The following is a 19,258-nucleotide window of genomic DNA, read 5'->3' as shown; positions in this document are numbered from 1 at the left end:
CCCCCACCCCATTCCCTACGCCTGATTTGTAACCTACGCCTGATTTTCTAAAGTGTAGACAAGGTTTTTTCGAGCGTACAAAAATCTTCACTTACTCCATTCTAATTTAGTTTGGAGTAAGTTTTCACTGCCGAAACTTTGAAAACAGGCGTAAGTGGCCGGACACGCCCCTTTTGAAAAAAAAATTCTGTTCCAAAGTGAAACTGTTCTAACTGACTAGAACTGGAGCAAACTAAATGGCGAGAATTCCGATTTCTAAGATACTCCGTTCTACACCAGTTGCTCCTAAAAATCAGCAGCAAATCATGTCGAAACTTGGGGCCATAGAAACATAGAAAATAGGTGCAGGAGTAGGCCATTCGGCCCTTTGAGCCTGCACAACCATTCAATAAGATCATGGCTGATCATTCACCTCAGTACTCCTTTCCTGCTTTCTCTCCATACCTCTTGATCCCTTTAGCCATAAGGGCCATATCTAACTCCCTCTTGAATATATCCAATGAACTGGCATCAACAACTCTCTGCGGTAGGGAATTCCACAGTTTAACAACTCTCTGTGTGAAGAAGTTTCTCCTCATCTCAGTCCTAAATGGCTTACCCCTTATCCTTAGACTATGTCCCCCGGTTCTAGACTTCCCCAACATCGGGAACATTCTTCCTGCATCCAGCCTGTCCAGTCCCGTCAGAATTGTATATGTTTCTATGAGATCCCCTCTCATCTCTCTAAACTCCAGTGAATACAGGCCCAGTCGATCCAGTCTCTCCTCATATGTCAGTCCAGCCATCCCGGGAATCAGTCTGGTGAACCTTCGCTGCACTCCCTCAATAGCAAGAACATCCTCAGATTAGGAGACCAAAACCGAACACAATATTCCAGATGAGGCCTCACTAAGGTCCTGTACAACTGCAGTAAGACCTCCTTACTCCTGTACTCACATCGTCTAGCTATGAAGGCCAACATACCATTTGCCGCGTTCATCACTTGCTGTACCTACATGCCAACTTTCAATGACTGATGTACCATGACACCCAGCTCTCATTGCACCTCCCCTTTTCCTAATCTGCTGCCATTCAGATAATATTCTGCCTTCGTGTTTTTGCCCCCAAAAGTAGATAACCTCACATTTATCCACATTATACTGCATCTGCCATGCATTTGCCCACTCACCTAACCTGTCCAAGTCATCCTGCAGCCTCTTAGCGTCCTCCTCACAGCTCACACCACCACCCAGCTTAGTGTCATCTGCAAACTTGGAGATATTGCACTGGATTCCTTCATCTAAATCATCGATGTATATTGTAAATAGCTGGGGTCCCAGCACTGAGCCCTGCGGCAACCCACTAGTCACTGCCTGCCATTCTGAGAAGAAACAATTTATCCCGGCTCTCTGCTTTCTGTCTGCCAACCAGTTCTCTATCCATGTCAGTACATTACCCCCAATACCATGTGCTTTAATTTTGTACACTAATCTCTTGCGTGGGACCTTGTCAAAAGCCTTTTGAAAGTCCAAATACACCACATCCACTGATTCTCCCTTGTCCACTCTACCAGTTATATCCTCAAAAAATTCTAGGAGATTTGTCAAGCATGATTTCCCTTTCATAAATCCATGCTGACTTGGAGCGATCCCGTCACTGCTTTCCAAATGTGCTGCGATTTCATCTTTAATAATTGATTCCAACATTTTCCCCACGACTGATGTCAAGCTAACCGGTCTATAATTATCCGTTTTCTCTCTCCCTCCTTTCTTTAAAAGTGGTGTTACATTAGCTACCCTCCAGTCCATAGGTACTGATCCAGAGTCGATATACTGTTGGAAAATTATCACCAATGCATCCAGTATTTCTAGGGCTACTTCCTTAAGTACTCTGGGATGCAGACTATCAGGCCCCGGGGATTTATCGGCCTTCAATCCCATCAATTTCCCTAACACAATCTCCCACCTAATAAGGATATCCTTCAGTTCCTCCTTCTCACTAGACCCTCGGTCCCCTGGTACTTCCGGAAGGTTATTTGTGTCTTCCTTCATGAAGACAGAACCAAGGTATTTGTTGAACTGGTCTGCCATTCCTTTGTTCCTCATTATAAATTACCTGATTCTGACTGCAAGGGACCTACGTTTGTTTTGATTAATCTTTTTCTGTTCACATATCTATAGAAGCTTTTGCAGCCAGTTTTTATGTTCCCAGCAAGTTTCCTCTCATACTCTATTTTCCCCCTCCTAATTAAAACCTTTGTTGTCCTCTGCTGTCTTATAAAATTCTCCCAGTCCTCAGGTTTGTTGCTTTTTCTGGCCAATTTTTATGCCACTTCCTTGGATTTAACAATATCCTTAATTTCCCTTGTTAGCCACGGTTGAGCCACCTTCCCCGTTTTATTTTTATTCCAGACAGGGATGTACAATTGTTGAAGTTCATCCATGTAATCTTTGAATGTTTGCCATTGCCTATCCACTGTCAAACCTTTAGGTATCACTCGCCAGTCTATTCTAGCCAATTCACGTCTCATACCATCGAAGTGATCTTTCCTTAAGTTCGGGAACCTAGTCTCTGAATTAACTGTGTCACTCTCCATCTTAATAAAGAATTCTACCATATTATGGTCACTCTTCCCCAAGGGGCCTCGCACAACAAGATTGCTAATTAGTCCTTTCTCATTACATATCACCCAATCTAAGATGGCCAGTCCTCTAGTTGGTTCCTCAACATATTGGTCCAGAAAACCATCCCTAATACACTCCAGGAAATCCTGCTCCACCACATTGCTGCCAGTTTGGTTAGCCCAATCAATATGTAGATTAAAGTCGCCCATGATAACTGCTGTACCTTTATTGCATGCATCCCTAATTTCTTGTTTGATGCTGTCCCCAACCTCATTACTACTGTTTGGTGGTCTGTACACAACTCCCACTTGCGTTTTCTGGCCTTTGGTATTCCGTGGCTCCACCCATACCGAATCCACATCATCCAAGCTAATGTCCTTCCTTACTATTGCATTAATTTCCTCTTTAACCAGCAATGCCACCCCACCTCCTTTTCATTTCTGTCTGTCCTTCCTGAATGTTGAATACCCCTGGATGTAGCGTTCCCAGCCTTGGTCACCCAGGAGCCATGTCTCCATGATGCCAATTACTTCATATCCATTAACTGCTATCTGCGCAGTTAATTCACCCACCTTATTCCAAATACTCCTTGCATTGAGGCACAGAGCCTTCAGGCTTGTCTTTTTAGCACACTTTTCCCCTTTAGAATTTTGCTGTAAGGTTTCCTATTTTTTGCTTTTTGCCTTGGATTTCTCTGCTCTCCGCTTTTACTTTTCTTTTTTTAATCTTTTGCTTCTGCTCCCATTCGACATCCCTCTGTCTCCCTGCATAGGTTCCCATCCCCCTGCCATATTAGTTTAACCCCTCCCAAACAGCACTAGCAAACACTCCCCCTAGGACATTGGTTCCGGTCCTGCCCAGGTGCAGACTGTCCGGTTTGTACTGGTCCCACCTCCCCTAGAACTGGTTCCAATGTCCCAAGAATTTGAATCCCTCCCTTCTGCACCATTCCTCAAGCCACGTTTCATCTGAGCTATCCCTCGATTCCTATTCTGACTAGCACTTGGCACTGGTAGCAATCCTGAGATTACCACTTTTGAGGTCCTACTTTTTACTTTAGCTCTTAGCTCCCTAAATTCGTCTTGTAGGACCTCATCCCGATTTTTACCTATATCGTTGCTACCTATACGCACCAATGAGTAATTCTCATTTGTGGTGGGAATAGATTCTGTCTATAGATTGTGCCAGGTTTAAGGAAACATAAGAATTTGGAGCAGGTGTAGGACATATGGCCCGCCAATCTGCTCCGCCATTTAGTAGATCATGGCTGTTCTTCAACTTCATCTCCACTTTCCACCCAATCCCCATATCCCTTGATTCCCTTGTTCTACATTCACATGGTAAAAGACTACAGCTTGCCACCCAAACACAAATTTAGACCGTGGCAAGATATTGACATTTTTGAATTTGTGTCCGAGTATTGTGGGCAAGGATATCAATTGCATTTATTCTATATGCTTTATAGAATTTTAGTCAATAATGAACATTGAAAACATTGTCCCAGAATTCGCTGCAATGACGATATTGTCATTGAACTTCATAAGTTAGATCGTTGTACTCCCCGATCCTCCAGTGGCGAATTCCCGACAAAAGTTGCAGGAAAAATAATTAGAATACTGGTCAGCAAACATAACGGTGGATCGGGAGCAGCGCAGCCACTGTCTGATACAAATTCACAGTTCAGGGGCCCGGATACAGAATGGGACAATGGGTTATTTAACAGTGAGGTGTTAAGGAGCAACGGTTCTGATCTGACAATGTAGGAAAGGATCGCAGTATGTACAGGCAGAATTTGATTGATGGATTTGTACTGGAACAGAATAAGTATATAAATTGGCATTAATTAGGGACCCGTAAGCATAGGATTGTCTCCTAAACTGCATGTGAACCTCAGGCATTTTTCATTGTCAGTTGCAATCAATGCTTAGTGCACAAGATCAATAAATAGTTAAAAAAAGTATCAGTCAGGGTAAAATCAGAACATGCCTGGCTGTCAAAACACTAATTGTGGTTTAAGATTTCAATGAAGTTCATAGAACAACACCTATATCCAGGCAAACTGCTAAGTGATTGAATACTTTACTGATTCTGAGCCCTTCAACGCTGTTCTGTAAAGATGTAAAGAAAGGAGATGAGGAAAAGTGGAGGGCAGAGAAACCCAAGGCAAAGAACAAAAAGGGCCACTGTACAGCAAAATTCTAAAAGGACAAAGGGTGTTAAAAAAACAAGCCTGAAGGCTTTGTGTCTTAATGCAAGGAGTATCCGCAATAAGGTGGATGAATTAACTGTGCAAATAGATGTTAACAAATATGATGTGATTGCGATTACGGAGACGTGGCTCCAGGATGATCAGGGCTGGGAACTCAACATCCGGGGGTATTCAACATTCAGGAAGGATAGAATAAAAGGAAAAGGAGGTGGGGTAGCATTGCTGGTTAAAGAGGAGATTAATGCAATAGTTAGGAAAGACATTAGCTTGGATGATGTGGAATCTATTTGGGTAGAGCTGCAGAACACCAAAGGGCAAAAAACGTTAGTGGGAGTTGTGTACAGACCTCCAAACAGTAGTAGTGATGTTGGGGAGGGTATCAAACAGGAAATTAGGAGTGCATGCAATAAAGGTGCAGCAGTTATAATGGGTGACTTTAATATGCACATAGATTGGTCGAGCCAAACTGGAAGCAATACGGTGGAGGTGGATTTCCTGGAGTGCATAAGGGATGGTTTTCTAGACCAATATGTCGAGGAACCAACTAGGGGGAAGGCCATCTTAGACTGGGTGTTGTGTAATGAGAGAGGATTAATTAGCAATCTCATTGTGCGAGGCCCCTTGGGGAAGAGTGACCATAATATGGTGGAATTCTGCATTAGGATGGAGAATGAAACAGTTAATTCAGAGACCATGGTCCAGAACTTAAAGAAGGGTAACTTTGAAGGTATGAGGCGTGAATTGGCTAGGATAGATTGGCGAATGATACTTAAGGGGTTGACTGTGGATGGGCAATGGCAGATATTTAGAGACCGCATGGATGAACTACAACAATTGTACATTCCTGTCTGGTGTAAAAATAAAAAAGGGAAGGTGGCTCAACCGTGGCTATCAAGGGAAATCAGGGATAGTATTAAAGCCAAGGAAGTGGCATACAAATTGGCCAGAAATAGCAGCGAACCCAGGGACTGGGAGAAATTTAGAACTCAGCAGAGGAGGACAAAGGGTTTGATTAGGGCAGGGAAAATGGAGTACGAGAAGAAGCTTGCAGGGAACATTAAGGCGGATTGCAAAAGTTTCGATAGGTATGTAAAGAGAAAAAGGTTAGTAAAGACAAACGTAGGTCCCCTGCAGTCAGAATCAGGGGAAGTCATAATGGGGAACAAAGAAATGGCAGACCAATTGAACAAGTACTTTGGTTCGGTATTCACTAAGGAGGACACCAACAACCTTCCGGATATAAAAGGGGTCAGAGGGTCTAGTAAGGAGGAGGAACTGAGGGAAATCTTTATTAGTCAGGAAATTGTGTTGGGGAAATTGATGGGATTGAAGGCCGATAAATCTCCAGGGCCTGATGGACTGCATCCCAGAGTACTTGGAAATAGCGGATGCATTGACAGTCATTTTCCAACATTCCATTGACTCTGGATCAGTTCCTATCGAGTGGAGGGTAGCCAATGTAACCCCACTTTTTAAAAAAGGAGGGAGAGAGAAAACAGGGAATTATAGACCGGTCAGCCTGACCTCAGTAGTGGGTAAAATGATGGAATCAATTATTAAGGATGTCATAGCAGTGCATTTGGAAAATGGTGACATGATAGGTCCAAGTCAGCATGGATTTGTGAAAGGGAAATCATGCTTGACACACCTTCTGGAATTTTTTGAGGATGTTTCCAGTAAAGTGGACAAGGGAGAACCAGTTGATGTGGTATATTTGGACTTTCAGAAGGCTTTCGACAAGGTCCCACACAAGAGATTAATGTGCAAAGTTAAAGCACATGGGATTGGGGGTAGTGTGCTGACGTGGATTGAGAACTGGTTGTCAGACAGGAAGCAAAGAGTAGGAATAAATGGGTATCTTTCAGAATGGCAGGCAGTGACTAGTGGGGTACCGCAAGGTTCTGTGCTGGGGTCCCAGCTGTTTACATTGTACATTAATGATTTAGACGAGGGGATTAAATGCAGTATCTCCAAATTTGCGGATGACACTAAGTTGGGTGGTAGTGTGAGCTGCGAGGAGGATGCTATGAGACTTGGATAGGTTAGGTGAGTGGGCAAATGCATGGCAGATGAAGTATAATGTGGATAAATGTGAGGTTATCCACTTTGGTGGTAAAAACAGAGAGACAGACTATTATCTGAATGGTGACAGATTAGGAAAAGGGGAGGTGCAACGAGACCTGGGTGTCATGGTACATCAGTCATTGAAGGTTGGCATGCAGGTACAGCAGGCAGTTAAGAAAGCAAATGGCATGTTGGCCTTCATAGCGAGGGGATTTGAGTACAGGGGCAGGGAGGTGTTGCTACAGTTGTACAGGGCCTTGGTGAGGCCAAACCTGGAGTATTGTGTACAGTTTTGTTCTCCTAACTTGAGGAAGGACATTCTTGCTATTGAGGGAGTGCAGCGAAGATTCACCAGACTGATTCCCGGGATGGTGGGACTGACCTATCAAGAAAGACTGGATCAACTGGGCTTGTATTCACTGGAGTTCAGAAGAATGAGAGGGGACCTCATAGAAACATTTAAAATTCTGACGGGTTTAGACAGGTTAGATGCAGGAAGAATGTTCCCAATGTTGGGGAAGTCCAGAACCAGGGGTCACAGTCTAAGGATAAGGGGTAAGCCATTTAGGACCGAGATGAGGAGAAACTTCTTCACCCAGAGAGTGGTGAACCTGTGGAATTCTCTACCACAGAAAGTAGTTGAGGCTAATTCACTAAATATATTCAAAAGGGAGTTAGATGAAGTCCTTACTACTCGGAGGATCAAGGGGTATGGCGAGAAAGCAGGAAGGGGGTACTGAAGTTGCATGTTCAGCCATGAACTCATTGAATGGCAGTGCAGGCTAGAAGGGCTGAATGGCCTACTCCTGCACCTATTTTCTATATCTATGTCTGTGTCTATGGCTGTGGGATCATAGTGGTGTTAATTTAGCAAACTTAACTATGGAGCTAAGCCAGGTAAACAGATTGAGGTACAGATCAGCCATGATCTAATTGAATGCTAGAGCAAACTTGAGGGGATGAATGGCCTGTTCCTGTTCATATGGTCCTAGGATTTTAATGGCGGGGCTATGATAATTAGCTGTTCAACTTTTTTGGCGCGTGTCTCTGTGGAACAGTGTAAATTCAAGAAAATTATGGTGTGGTGTGTGTATTGGCATATGTTATTTGCCATAAATTCCTGGCACTTGTTTTCAGCAAATTCAGGCGCATTATTGTCAGGCGTCTAATCAGAGGTCCATCGTGGTATCTTTTGGCTGTCTAGAGAAATGGCCAAAAGCTCTACTGGCTATGAAGATAACAATTATGTGTGGACTTGCTGATCTGTGTGTCAATAATTGCTGCAGGGAAAGGGGATCATGTTGCATCCTATTAATAGGCCCAATCCTGGCCATGACTTGCATCAATTTTTTTGGAGTAAGTTGTTTTTTCTGGAATAAGTTTAAAAAATGTTATTTCCCCCCCCAAAATTTGCTCCAGAGTAAGTCAGTTAGATTCGATTTTTTTTTTTAGGTCAGTTTTCTTTTCAAAGTTCCCAGATACTTACGCCAGTTTTGGCCATTTATGCCACTTTGGCCAGCAAAAACTTACTCCACATTCACTTAGGTCAGCGTATGTGGCCAGCTCTGAAAAACCATGCGGGCAGTGAAGAAAAAGCAGCGCACATTCGGCAGACATTAAGGCAGGGGTAGGGGAGGGAAGGGAACTGGAGAGGACCTCAACAACCAAGCACCAAACATTGCAAGGAAAAGCTCAAACCATTAAAATATAATTGAAAAAGAAGTCAATCCTATCTTATTTTTAAATTCTGCCCGGGAAAGGCAGCGGGCCGGCCTGTGCGTGAGGACATTCGGCCTGGGATAGGGGAGGAGGAGTGCGAGCTTCTGGACGCCATCTCACTGTGGAGGGGGGTGGGGGGTGCCGAGCGACCGGAGAAGTCACAGCTGCTGGTTCTGGGCGTCTCACGGTGGGGGAGTGCCGCCATAGAGAGAAAGATGCTGGCTTCTATGCAATGGGAGGCTGGGAGGGATGGGGAGAGGAGGGTTTCTTTTTTGGAGCTGTTCCTGTGTTGTATTAATTGAACATGATTCATTTTTAATGTAAAATATATTTTATTGAAAACTTTGCAATATATTTAACTGTATTGTAATAAAAATATTCTTGTATCAAAATTTACTCTTTAAGATCACTTAAACGTTATGATCACTTATAAACTTGTACCGTTACATAACTTACAAAAAACACCCAATGTGAGAACAATTAGAACAGCAATGAAGTGTCATAAACAACAAAAACAAAAACAACAGCAGCAAAGAAAGACTGCACCCATCTCTCATCCCCCTTAGTCTAAGGCCGAACGCTGCACTTGGTCTTGGGTTCTCCACGACCCCTGCCCGCAGGCGGTGGCGCAGTGTTTCTGGGGCGCACACCAAGATTCTTCTTTCTAACATCTCGACCACTGGGCACCACTTGAGGGTGGGGGGTGTCAACGCCATGTGGCAAGTTGGAAGGCCCAGGCAGCAAGCTGGAGGGTGCAGCCTCGGCCTGTTCAGAGCTTGGTGTGGGGATTGGAGTGGGAGTGGCAATTGATTCTTTCAATGAACGTGGGGCCTGGCCGTGTTCCCTTAGTGCAGCAGCTAACTCAGACATTCCCTCCCTCATGGCCTTGGTCACTGCAACTGTCGTCCTTTCCACTACCTCTGACATTCCATCCCTCATGGCCACCATTCCCTCACTGATGTTAGCAGACAAAAATTCCCATTTCCCATGCCATTACTGTTACTTCTCCCAATAGTCCCGCTACCTCCTCACTCACCCAAGTTATGGTGTCCAGGAGTGATCGGGTAAGCTCAACACTCTCCCCACCCAATGCCATCATCTGAACCACATCTGTTGTATCCTGCATCTCAGGAGAGTGTGATCCATGTCTCCTTCCCCTCCCCCTGGATCTGGCTCGTGGCATCCTACTGGGAGGCGGAGACTGGGACCTTGAGACCCTGGGTGTTCCCTGCTGATTTGCACCAGCACCACCACCACCACTGGGACCTGCAACCTCGGATGGTGGGAAACCATAGAATGTCGAATCACTAATCACAGAAGAGCCTGGCAAGTGAAATATGTTGACCTCCTCAAGATTCAGTAGAACACTCCTGTCAGCGAATCCCTCCCACATCCATTCAAAGAGCCCTTACCCCCATGTTGTTCTGGAGGGTTGCTCTCCTCTTCAGGTTCGTCCACATCTGAATTTTGATTGGATCATCAGGAGGATTGTCCTCAAGTTCTGCAACATATAACAGAACAGTGAAATGGGTGGCATGAGTAGTCTCATACATAGCAGGCCAGGCAGCAGGTTGATTTGAAGGGCCACGATGACTTTTCATGACTTACCCACTCCCTCATGGGCGGGCCCAGCTTGTGCAGTACTGATGGATTTCTCCAGACAGGACCCATCAAAGCAGTGACCCTCTCTTCCAAGGGTGTCAGTGAATGCAGATTTGGTGGTCCTCCTCCTGTTCTAGTTCTTTCCCTTTTGTTGTGGGCCAGTTTCTTCTGCAAAGATGAAAATGCAACTTTTTAGAGTGGGTGTCTTTCTGCTGGGTGGGACGTATACAGCTGGTCACATTTACAATTGAAATTACATTGAATAAATGGAAATATTAATTACACTAACTGTTGTGTATCTGTAAAGCATGCATTCCCATGTTCCGCCACCAGGGAGCGCACCCCTTGGGAGCACTGTATACAAGCCGGCCCCTTAGTCCTGTTCCTCACTCTGGAGTGTCTTAATAAAGACTGAGGTCACTGTTACTTTAACCTCCCTGTGTGCAGTCTCATCTGTGTTAGGAACACAATAACTGGCGATGAGTATACGAATCCAACGCAAAGATGCAACAAACTATGGGCATCCTGGAGAAGTTCTCGGAGGGTGAGGACTGGGAAGCCTATGTCGAACGGCTAGACCAGTACTTTGTAGCCAACGAGCTGGACGGAGAAGCAAGCGCTGCAAAAAGGAGAGCGGTCCTCCTCACGGTCTGTGGGGCCCTGACCTACAGCCTCATGAAGAATCTTCTGGCTCCGGTGAAACCCACAGATAAGTCGTATGACGAGCTGTGTACACTGGTTCTGGAGCATCTTAACTCGAGGGAGAGCGTGCTGATGGCGATGTATTGGTTCTACACGTGCCAGCGATCTGAAGGTCAGGAAGTGGCGAGCTATGTCGCCGAGCTAAGGCGACTTGCAGGACAATGTGAGTTTGATGACTACCTGGAGCAGATACTCAGAGACATTTTGGAATGGGCCATGAGACCATCCTACGAAAACATTTGACTGTAGAGACACTGACCCTCAATAAGGCCATTGCAATAGCACAAGCGTTTATGTCCACCAGTGATAATACCAAACAAATCTCTCAGCACACAAGTGCTAGCAACGCTCATAAATTAACTGGAACTGTGTTTGCAAGCAGAAATGTACAGGGCAGAAACCATGAGTCTGCAACTGCCAGCAGGCCTCAGGTGACCCAGATGACTCAGAGTCCGCAACAAAGGATGAATGCAAGGCAATTCACACCTTGTTGGCGTTGTGGAGGCTTCCATTTAGCCTATTCATGCCGCTTCAAAGGGTATGTTTGCAAGAGCTGTGGAACAATGGGGCACCTGCAACGAGCTTGCATCTCTGCAAAACCTACTAACCACCACGTGGTGGAGGAAGATCAGTCCATGGTGGATCAAAGCAATTTCAAGCCTCAGAGAGAGGAGGCAGCTGCTGAAGTACACGGGGTGCACACATTTTCGACGAATTGTCTACCCATAATGCTAAATGTATAATTGAATGGCTTACCCGTAGCCATGGAACTGGACACTGGTGCTAGCCAATCCATTATGAGTAAAAAGATGTTTGAGAGACTGTGGTGCAACAAGGCACTCAGACCAACCCTGAGCCCCATCCACACGAAACTGAGAACGTACACCAAAGAGTTCATCACTGTCCTGGGCAGCGCCATGGTCAAGGTCACCTACGAGGGCACGGTACACGAACCGCCACTCTGGATTGTCCCGGGCGATGGCCCCACACTGCTTGGAAGGAGCTGGCTGGGCAAAATCCGCTGGAACTGGGATGACATCCGAGCACTATCACATGTCGATGAGGCCTCATGTACCCAGGTTCTTCATAAATTTCCTTCCCTTTTTGAGCCAGGCATTGGAAACTTTTCCGAGGTGAAGGTGCGGATCCACTTGGTCCCAGAGGCATGACCCATTCACCACAAGGCGCGAGCGGTACCTCACATGATGAGGGAGAGAGTGGCAATCGAACTGGACAGGCTGCAATGCGAGGGCATCATCTTCCTAGTGGAATTCAGCGAGTGGGCCAGCCCGATTGTTCCAGTACTCAAAAGCGATTATAAAGTAACTATTAATCGTTTCTCGCTACAGAACCAATACCCGCTACCTAAGGCAGGCGACCTATTTGCGACGCTGGCAGGAGGCAAGATGTTCACCAAGCTCGACCTGACTTCGGCCTACATGACGCAGAAGCTGGAGGAGTCTTTGAATGGCCTCACCTGCATCAACACGCACAAGAGACTGTTCATCTACAACAGATGACCGTTTGGAATTCAGTTGGCTGCAGCGATCTTCCAGAGAAACATGGGGAGCCTACTCAAGTCGGTACCACGCACAGTGGTTTTTCAGGACGACATATTGGTCATGGATCGGGACACCGTCGAGCACCTACACAACCTGGAGGAGGTCCTCCAGCGACTGGATCGCGTAGGGCTGCGGCTGAAGAGGTCGAAATGCGACTTCATGGCAACAGAAGTGGAGTTTTTGAGGAGAAAGATCGCGGCGGATGGCATTTGGCCCACTGACGCCAAGACAGAGGCTATCAGGAACGCGCCCAGGCCACAGAACGTCACGGAGCTGCAGTCGTTCCTGGGACTCCTCAACTATTTTGGTAACTTCCTACTGGGGTTAAGCACCCTCTTAGAGCCCCTACATGTGTTATTGCGTAAAGGAGAGACCTGGGTGTGGGGAAAAAAACAAGTCATTGCTTTTGAGAAAGCCAGAAACAATTTATGCTCCAACAAGCTGCTGTATTGTATAACCCATGTAAAAGACTTGTGTTAGTATGTGATGCGTCGTCGTACGGAGTCGGGTGTGTATTACAACAAGCTAATGTTGCGGGGAAGTTGCAACCTGTCGCCTATGTGTCCAGAAGCTTGTCTAAGGCCAAGCGGGCCTACAGCATGATTGAGAAAGAGGCATTAGCGTGTGTGTTCGGGGTAAAGAAAATGCATCATACCTGTTTGGCCTCAAAGTTGAGCTGGAAACCGATCACAAGCCCCTCATATCCCTGTTCGCTGAAAACAAGGGGAAAAATACTAATGCCTCAGCCCGCATACAAAGGTGGGCACTCGCACTATCAGCGTATAACTATACTATCTATCACAGGCCAGGCACCGAGAACTGTATGGATGCTCTCAGTCGGCTACCATTGCCCACCACGGGGGTGGAAATGGCGCAGCCTGCAAACTTGTTGAAGGTGGTGCAGCCCGCAGGCTTGTTGATGGTCATGGAAGTGTTTGAAAATAATAAATCACCTGTCACGGCCCGCCAGATGAGGACTTGGACCAGCCAAGATCCTCTGCTGTCCCTAGTAAAAAACTGTGTACTGCATGGGAGCTGGGCCAGCATCCCCGTTGAAATGCAAGAGCTAATCAAGCTGTTTCAGCGGCGAAAGGATGAGCTGTCCATTCAGGCAGACTGCCTGTTGTGGGGTAACCGTGTAGTGCTACCGAAAAAGGGCAGGGAGACGTTCGTCTCGGATCTCCACGGCACACACTCGTGTATAGTAATGATGAAAGCGATAGCCAGATCCCATGTGTTATGGCCCGGTATCGACTCTGACTTAGAGTCCTGTGTACGGCAATGCAGCGTATGTGCTCAGTTGAGCAATGCGCCCAGAGAGGCACCACTAAGTTTGTGGTCCTGGTCCTCCAGACCATGGTCGAGGATCCATGTCGACTATGTGGGCCCGTTTCTCGGTAAAATGTTCCTGGTGGTGGTGGATGCTTTTCCAAAATGGATTGAATGTGAAATAATGTCGGGAAGAACCGCCACCATTGAAAGCCTGAGGGCCATGTTTGCCACCCACGGCCTGCCTGACATACTGGTCAGTGATAACAAGCCATGTTTCACCAGTGCTGAATTTAAAGAATTCATGACCCGCAATGGGATCAAACATGTTACCTCGGTCCCGTTTAAACCAGCCTCCAATGGGCAGGCAGAACGGGCAGTACAAACAATCAAACAGAGCCTCAAACGAGTCACAGAAGGCTCACTCCAAACCCGCCCATTCCGAGTACTGCTCAGCTACCGCACGAGACCCCACTCGCTCACAGGGGTGCCCCCGGCTGAGCTACTCATGAAAAGGACACTTAAAACCAGACTCTCGCTGGTTCACCCCTACCTGCATGATCAGGTAGAGAGCAGGCGGCAGCAACAAAATGTAAACGATGGTCGCGCCACTGTGTCACGGGAAATTGATCTGAATGACCCTGCATATGTGCTAAACTATGGACATGGTCCCAAGTGGATCACGGGCACGGTGATAGCTAAAGAAGGGAATAGGGTGCTTGTAGTCAAACCTAGACAATGGACAAATTTGCAGAAAGCACCTGGACCAAACGAGGCTGCGGTTCACAGACTGCCCTGAACAACCCACAGCAGACACCACTTTTTTCGAGCCCACAACACACACCCAAAGGATCAACGACACCACGCCGGACCAGGAAATCAAACTCATCACGCCCAACAGCCCAGCAAGGCCAGGCTCACCTAGCAGCCCCGCAGGGCCAACAACACGCCAGCCCAGCGAGAGTATAGCCAACACAGCAGAACAGACATTTGTACCAAGGCAGTCCACCAGGGAAAGAAAGGCTCCCGACCGCCTCACCTTGTAAATAGTTTCACTTTGATTTTAGGGGGGAGTGATGTTGTGTAAAGCATTCACTCCCATGTTCTGTCACCAGGGAGCGCATCCCCTGAAGTCCCAAGGGATCCCAGCATCCTTTGGGAGCACTGTATATAAGCCGGCCCCTCAGGCCTGTTCCTCACTCTGGAGTGTCTTAATAAAGACGGAGGTCACTGTTCCTTTAACCTCCCTGTGTGCAGTCTCATCTGTGTTAGGAACACAATATTAACTGCTTGACCAAGGTCTTGCCACTTATTTTTACACTGCCTTCCAGATCTCTTGTTGATCACCAATCCGCAGAATTCTTCTGCAACTTCGTTCCAACGTTTCTTCATCTCTTTGGGTGGCACTTTTGTGTGATCTCTGCTGGTATCCAGGTGCTGCCATCTGTTCTCAATGACAGCAACTAGTGACTCGACTTCATTAAGCAAGAAATGATTTGTTCTTGGTGGACTTTGCTGCATTATTGCTGCAACTGCTCCGAGACACTAACAGCACTTTTGCAATGCTCTGGCACACTTTTCCACTGCACTTAGTCAAAGTGTGATTTTTCAAAACACACAGTCCTCTGAGACACTTAGCAGCACTTTTGCAATGATCCCTAAGCCTTCTCCAGGCATGTAACAGTTAATTTCAGGCAGGATACTGCAGCTTTCATTCAGCACACCAGCTATTTAGATTGAGAGCTCTCCTGGCAGGCAAACAAATACAGCTGCAATCCACTTTAAAAATGGCCGAGTGCCAAGTTTTATCTCTATTGCTCATGCGCGCACGTCGGGCCGGCACCACTGCGCATGTGCGTAGGTGCTGGCACTGTTTTCGGTGCGGGCGTTTGGCTCCGCCCCCGACTTCAGCATCGACGCCATGCCAGGACTCTGGGGACTGTAAACAGTGGCGAGGATGGGGCGAGTTTTTCCCGGCGCCGTTTCCAGCGCGCAAAGTCGGCGCGCTTGAGGTCAGTGCACCGAAAAAACGGCTTGGGCAATGTTGGGCCCATTGTAAGAGACATTGAAAATCAGATTCCTGACATTGTTTGCCCAGCTAAACAGTGAATGGAGATCAAAGCAACCTGAACCTGTAAAGGACTGCAGTTTGAAGTCTAATCATATGTGTAGGATTCTACTTCTTCAACTGAGAAGCTTAAGGGTTGACCCTTAGGAAAGATACAACAACAGGTAGTCTTAGTTCAACTATTTTATTTGATTAGTCAACAATAAGCAAACAATACATACACTTCCTTGGTACAAGTCCAAACGATTGATTAGTTCGGTTGAGCTCTTTTAAATCTTTGTGTGGGGAATCAACCCACCCAGCTGCAGTCCAGCTGCTTAGTCTCACAATCCTTTATATCCCCTGGGTCAGTCATATGGCCGGGCTGATCCTTGCAATTAGGCTTTTGACTGTGTCTCAACATGATGTTCCGCTCTTGTCTCAGGGTTTCAAATACAATCATATCTTCTTTCAATACATACCCACAGGATTCAATGTTAACAAACTCAATCAATAGCAGTGATTAAATGTGAGAGACATAATCAAGGACACTTTGGAGTTCAATAGCTTTCTTATCGAAGAGTCTATGAATTGAATAGTCATTTGTGGTTCCTAGGCACTTATCACAGAGGAGCATAAGATCTAATCAACCCCTAAAGCCTCCAAGGACATGCTTTTCTCCAAAAAACAGTACAAGTTATACATCTACTCGTTCAGTCAATCCTTAAGTGGATATGTCAAGTCATTACACATGAACACTTTGAATACGATATGTGACAGACAGGTTAGCTCTCATGGAAAAGGAAAAGTAAATATACATTTTGTACAATATTAGTCTTGGTGTTTTGTACATTGCAGTAGTATTGAACACATGCACTCCAAGCCAGATCCCTTGGTCTTACAGTGCACAAGTTATACATACACTCCTTCAAATGTATTTGCACATTAAAAGGATATTGGTTACAAAGATGTGTGAACTCGATGGGAAGATAATTGTGATTCCAGCAGCAGCTTCTTTATTCCCCAACGTTCTTCTGCTGAACTTCTCTATTGATGGTGCTTATTCACATGGGATAAAGATCAATGCTTGTATCTCACTCAAATGCTCATTCTTCAAGAGTCCAATAAGTGTCAGCAGGGTAGGGTAATCACATATGAGCTCGATTTGATCGTGGGAAAGAGAATGAAGGAACTTACGGATTTCTAGCTGCGGATATCAAAAAGGAGGTCCGTAGAGCTTCACGAATGAAATGTCGAGTGTGCACGAAACGTGATCCTCATCCAGCATTCATACACGCACACTCGCCAGTTAGGTCAATGTAAAGTGACAAGGAGTTGGAAAGATACCTGTGTGTGCATGCATGTATGTCTTCTGTACACAACTCTCACTAGCGTTCTCTGCCCTTTGGAATTCCGTAGCTCCACCCATACCGATTCCACATCATCCAAGCTAATGTCCCTCCTTACTATTGCATTAATTTCCTCTTTAACCAGCAACGCCACCCTGCCTCCTTTTCCTCTCTGTCTATCCTTCCTAAATGTTGAATATCCCTGGATGTTGCGTTCCCAGCCTTGGTCACCCTGGAGCCATGTCTCCGTGATGCCAATTACATCATATCCGTTAACTACCATCTGCGCAGTTAACTCATCCACCTCATTCCGAATACTCCTCACATTGAGGCACAGAGCCTTTAGGCTTGTTTTTTTAACACACTTTGCCCCTTTAGAATTTTTCTGTAATGTGGCCCTTTTTGTTTTTTGCCTTGAGTTTCTCTGCCCTCCACTTTTACTATTCTTCTTTCTATCTTTTGCTTCTGCCTCCATTTTATTTCCCTCTGTCTCCCTGCATAGGTTCCCATCCCCCTGCCATGTTAGTTTAACTCCTCCCCAACAGCACTAGCAAACACTCCCCCTAGGACATTGGTCCCGGTCCTGCCCAGATGCAGACCGTCCATTTTGTACTGGTCCCACCTCCCCCAGAACCGGTTCCAATGTCCCAGGAATTTGAATCCCTCCCTTCTGCACCACTCCTCAAGCCACGTATTCATCTGAGCTATCCTGCAGTTCCAACTCTGACTAGCATGTGGCATGGGTAGCAATCCTGAGATTACTACTTTTGAGGCCCTACTTTTTAATTTAGCTCTGAGCTCCTTAATTTTGTCTTGCAGGACCTCATCCCATTTTTTATCTATATCGTTGGTACCTATATGCAACACGACAACTGGCTGTTCACCCTCCCTTTTCACAATGTCCTGCACCTGCTCCGAGACATCCTTGACTCTTGCACCAGGGAGGCAACATACCATCCTGCAGTCTCGGTTGCAGCCGCAGAAACACCTATCTATTCCCCTTACAATCGAATCCCCTATCACTATAGCTCTCCCACTCTTTTTCCAACCCTCCTGTGCAGCAGAGCCACCCATGGTGCCATGAACTTGGCTGCTGCTGCTCCCCCCTGATGAGTCATCCCCCTCAACAGTACCCAAAGCGGTGTATCTGTTATGCAGGGGGATGACCGCAATGCGGTCGATCAGGAGCTGGAGGTGAATACACTTCCCGTACACGTAGTCGTCAGGGACACCGGAAGAGTCCCTGACTTCCCACATAGTATAGGAGGAGCATAACATGTATCCGAGCTGTCCTGCCATGACTTAACCCTTATATTACTTAATTTGGCAACAACAATGCTAAAAGGTTACTTACTGATATAGAAAAGAAAAAGAAGTACTTCCTCAGGTTAGGAGACCAAAACTCAACACAATATTCCAGGTGAGGCCTCACTAAGGCCCTGTACAACTGAAGTAAGACCTCCCTGCTCCTTTTCTCAAATCCCCTAGCTATGAAGGCCAACATACCATTTGCCTTCTTCACTGCTTGTTGCACCTGCATTTTTGATGACTGATGAACCATGAACACCCAGATCTCGCTGCACCTCTCCTTTTCCTATTCTGCCTTCGTGTTTTTGCCACCAAAGTGGATAACTTCACATTTATCCACATTATACGGCATCTGCCATTCGTTTGCCCACTCACCTAACCTGTCCAAGTCACTCTGCAGCCTTTTAGCATCCTCCTCACAGCTCACACCACCATCCAGCTTAGTGTCATCTGCAAACTTGGAGATATTACACTCAATTCCCTCATCCAAATCATTAATGTATATTGTAAAGAGCTGGGGTCCCAGCACTGAGCCCTGCGGCATCCGACTAGTCACTGCCTGCCATTCTGAAAAGGACCCATTTATCCCAACTCTCTGCTTCCTGTCTGCCAACCAGTTCTCTATCCACATCAGTACATTAACCCCAACACCATGTGCTTTAATTTTGCACACCAATCTCTTGTGTGGGACCTTGTCAAAAGCCTTTTGAAAGTCCAAATACACCACATCCACCGGTTCTCCCTTGTCCACTCTACCAGTTACATTCTCAAAAAATTCTAGAAGATTTGTCAAGCAGGATTTCCCTTTCATAAATCCATGCTGA

The 19,258-nt window shown here is 46.2% G+C and overlaps 1 protein-coding gene across 1 annotated transcript in view; it reads left to right on the top strand.

The window, feature by feature from the left end:
* naalad2 (N-acetylated alpha-linked acidic dipeptidase 2) overlaps window positions 1-19,258 on the top strand; it is a 316,092-nt gene that overhangs the window by 128,455 nt on the left and 168,379 nt on the right. The window lies entirely within an intron of this gene.

This window comes from Pristiophorus japonicus, chromosome 10 (genome assembly GCF_044704955.1).
Source record: "Pristiophorus japonicus isolate sPriJap1 chromosome 10, sPriJap1.hap1, whole genome shotgun sequence".
Classification (NCBI taxonomy): domain Eukaryota; kingdom Metazoa; phylum Chordata; class Chondrichthyes; family Pristiophoridae; genus Pristiophorus; species Pristiophorus japonicus.
Note: the sequence above shows the minus strand (reverse complement) of the source record. Positions and strands in the feature narration are given on the sequence as shown.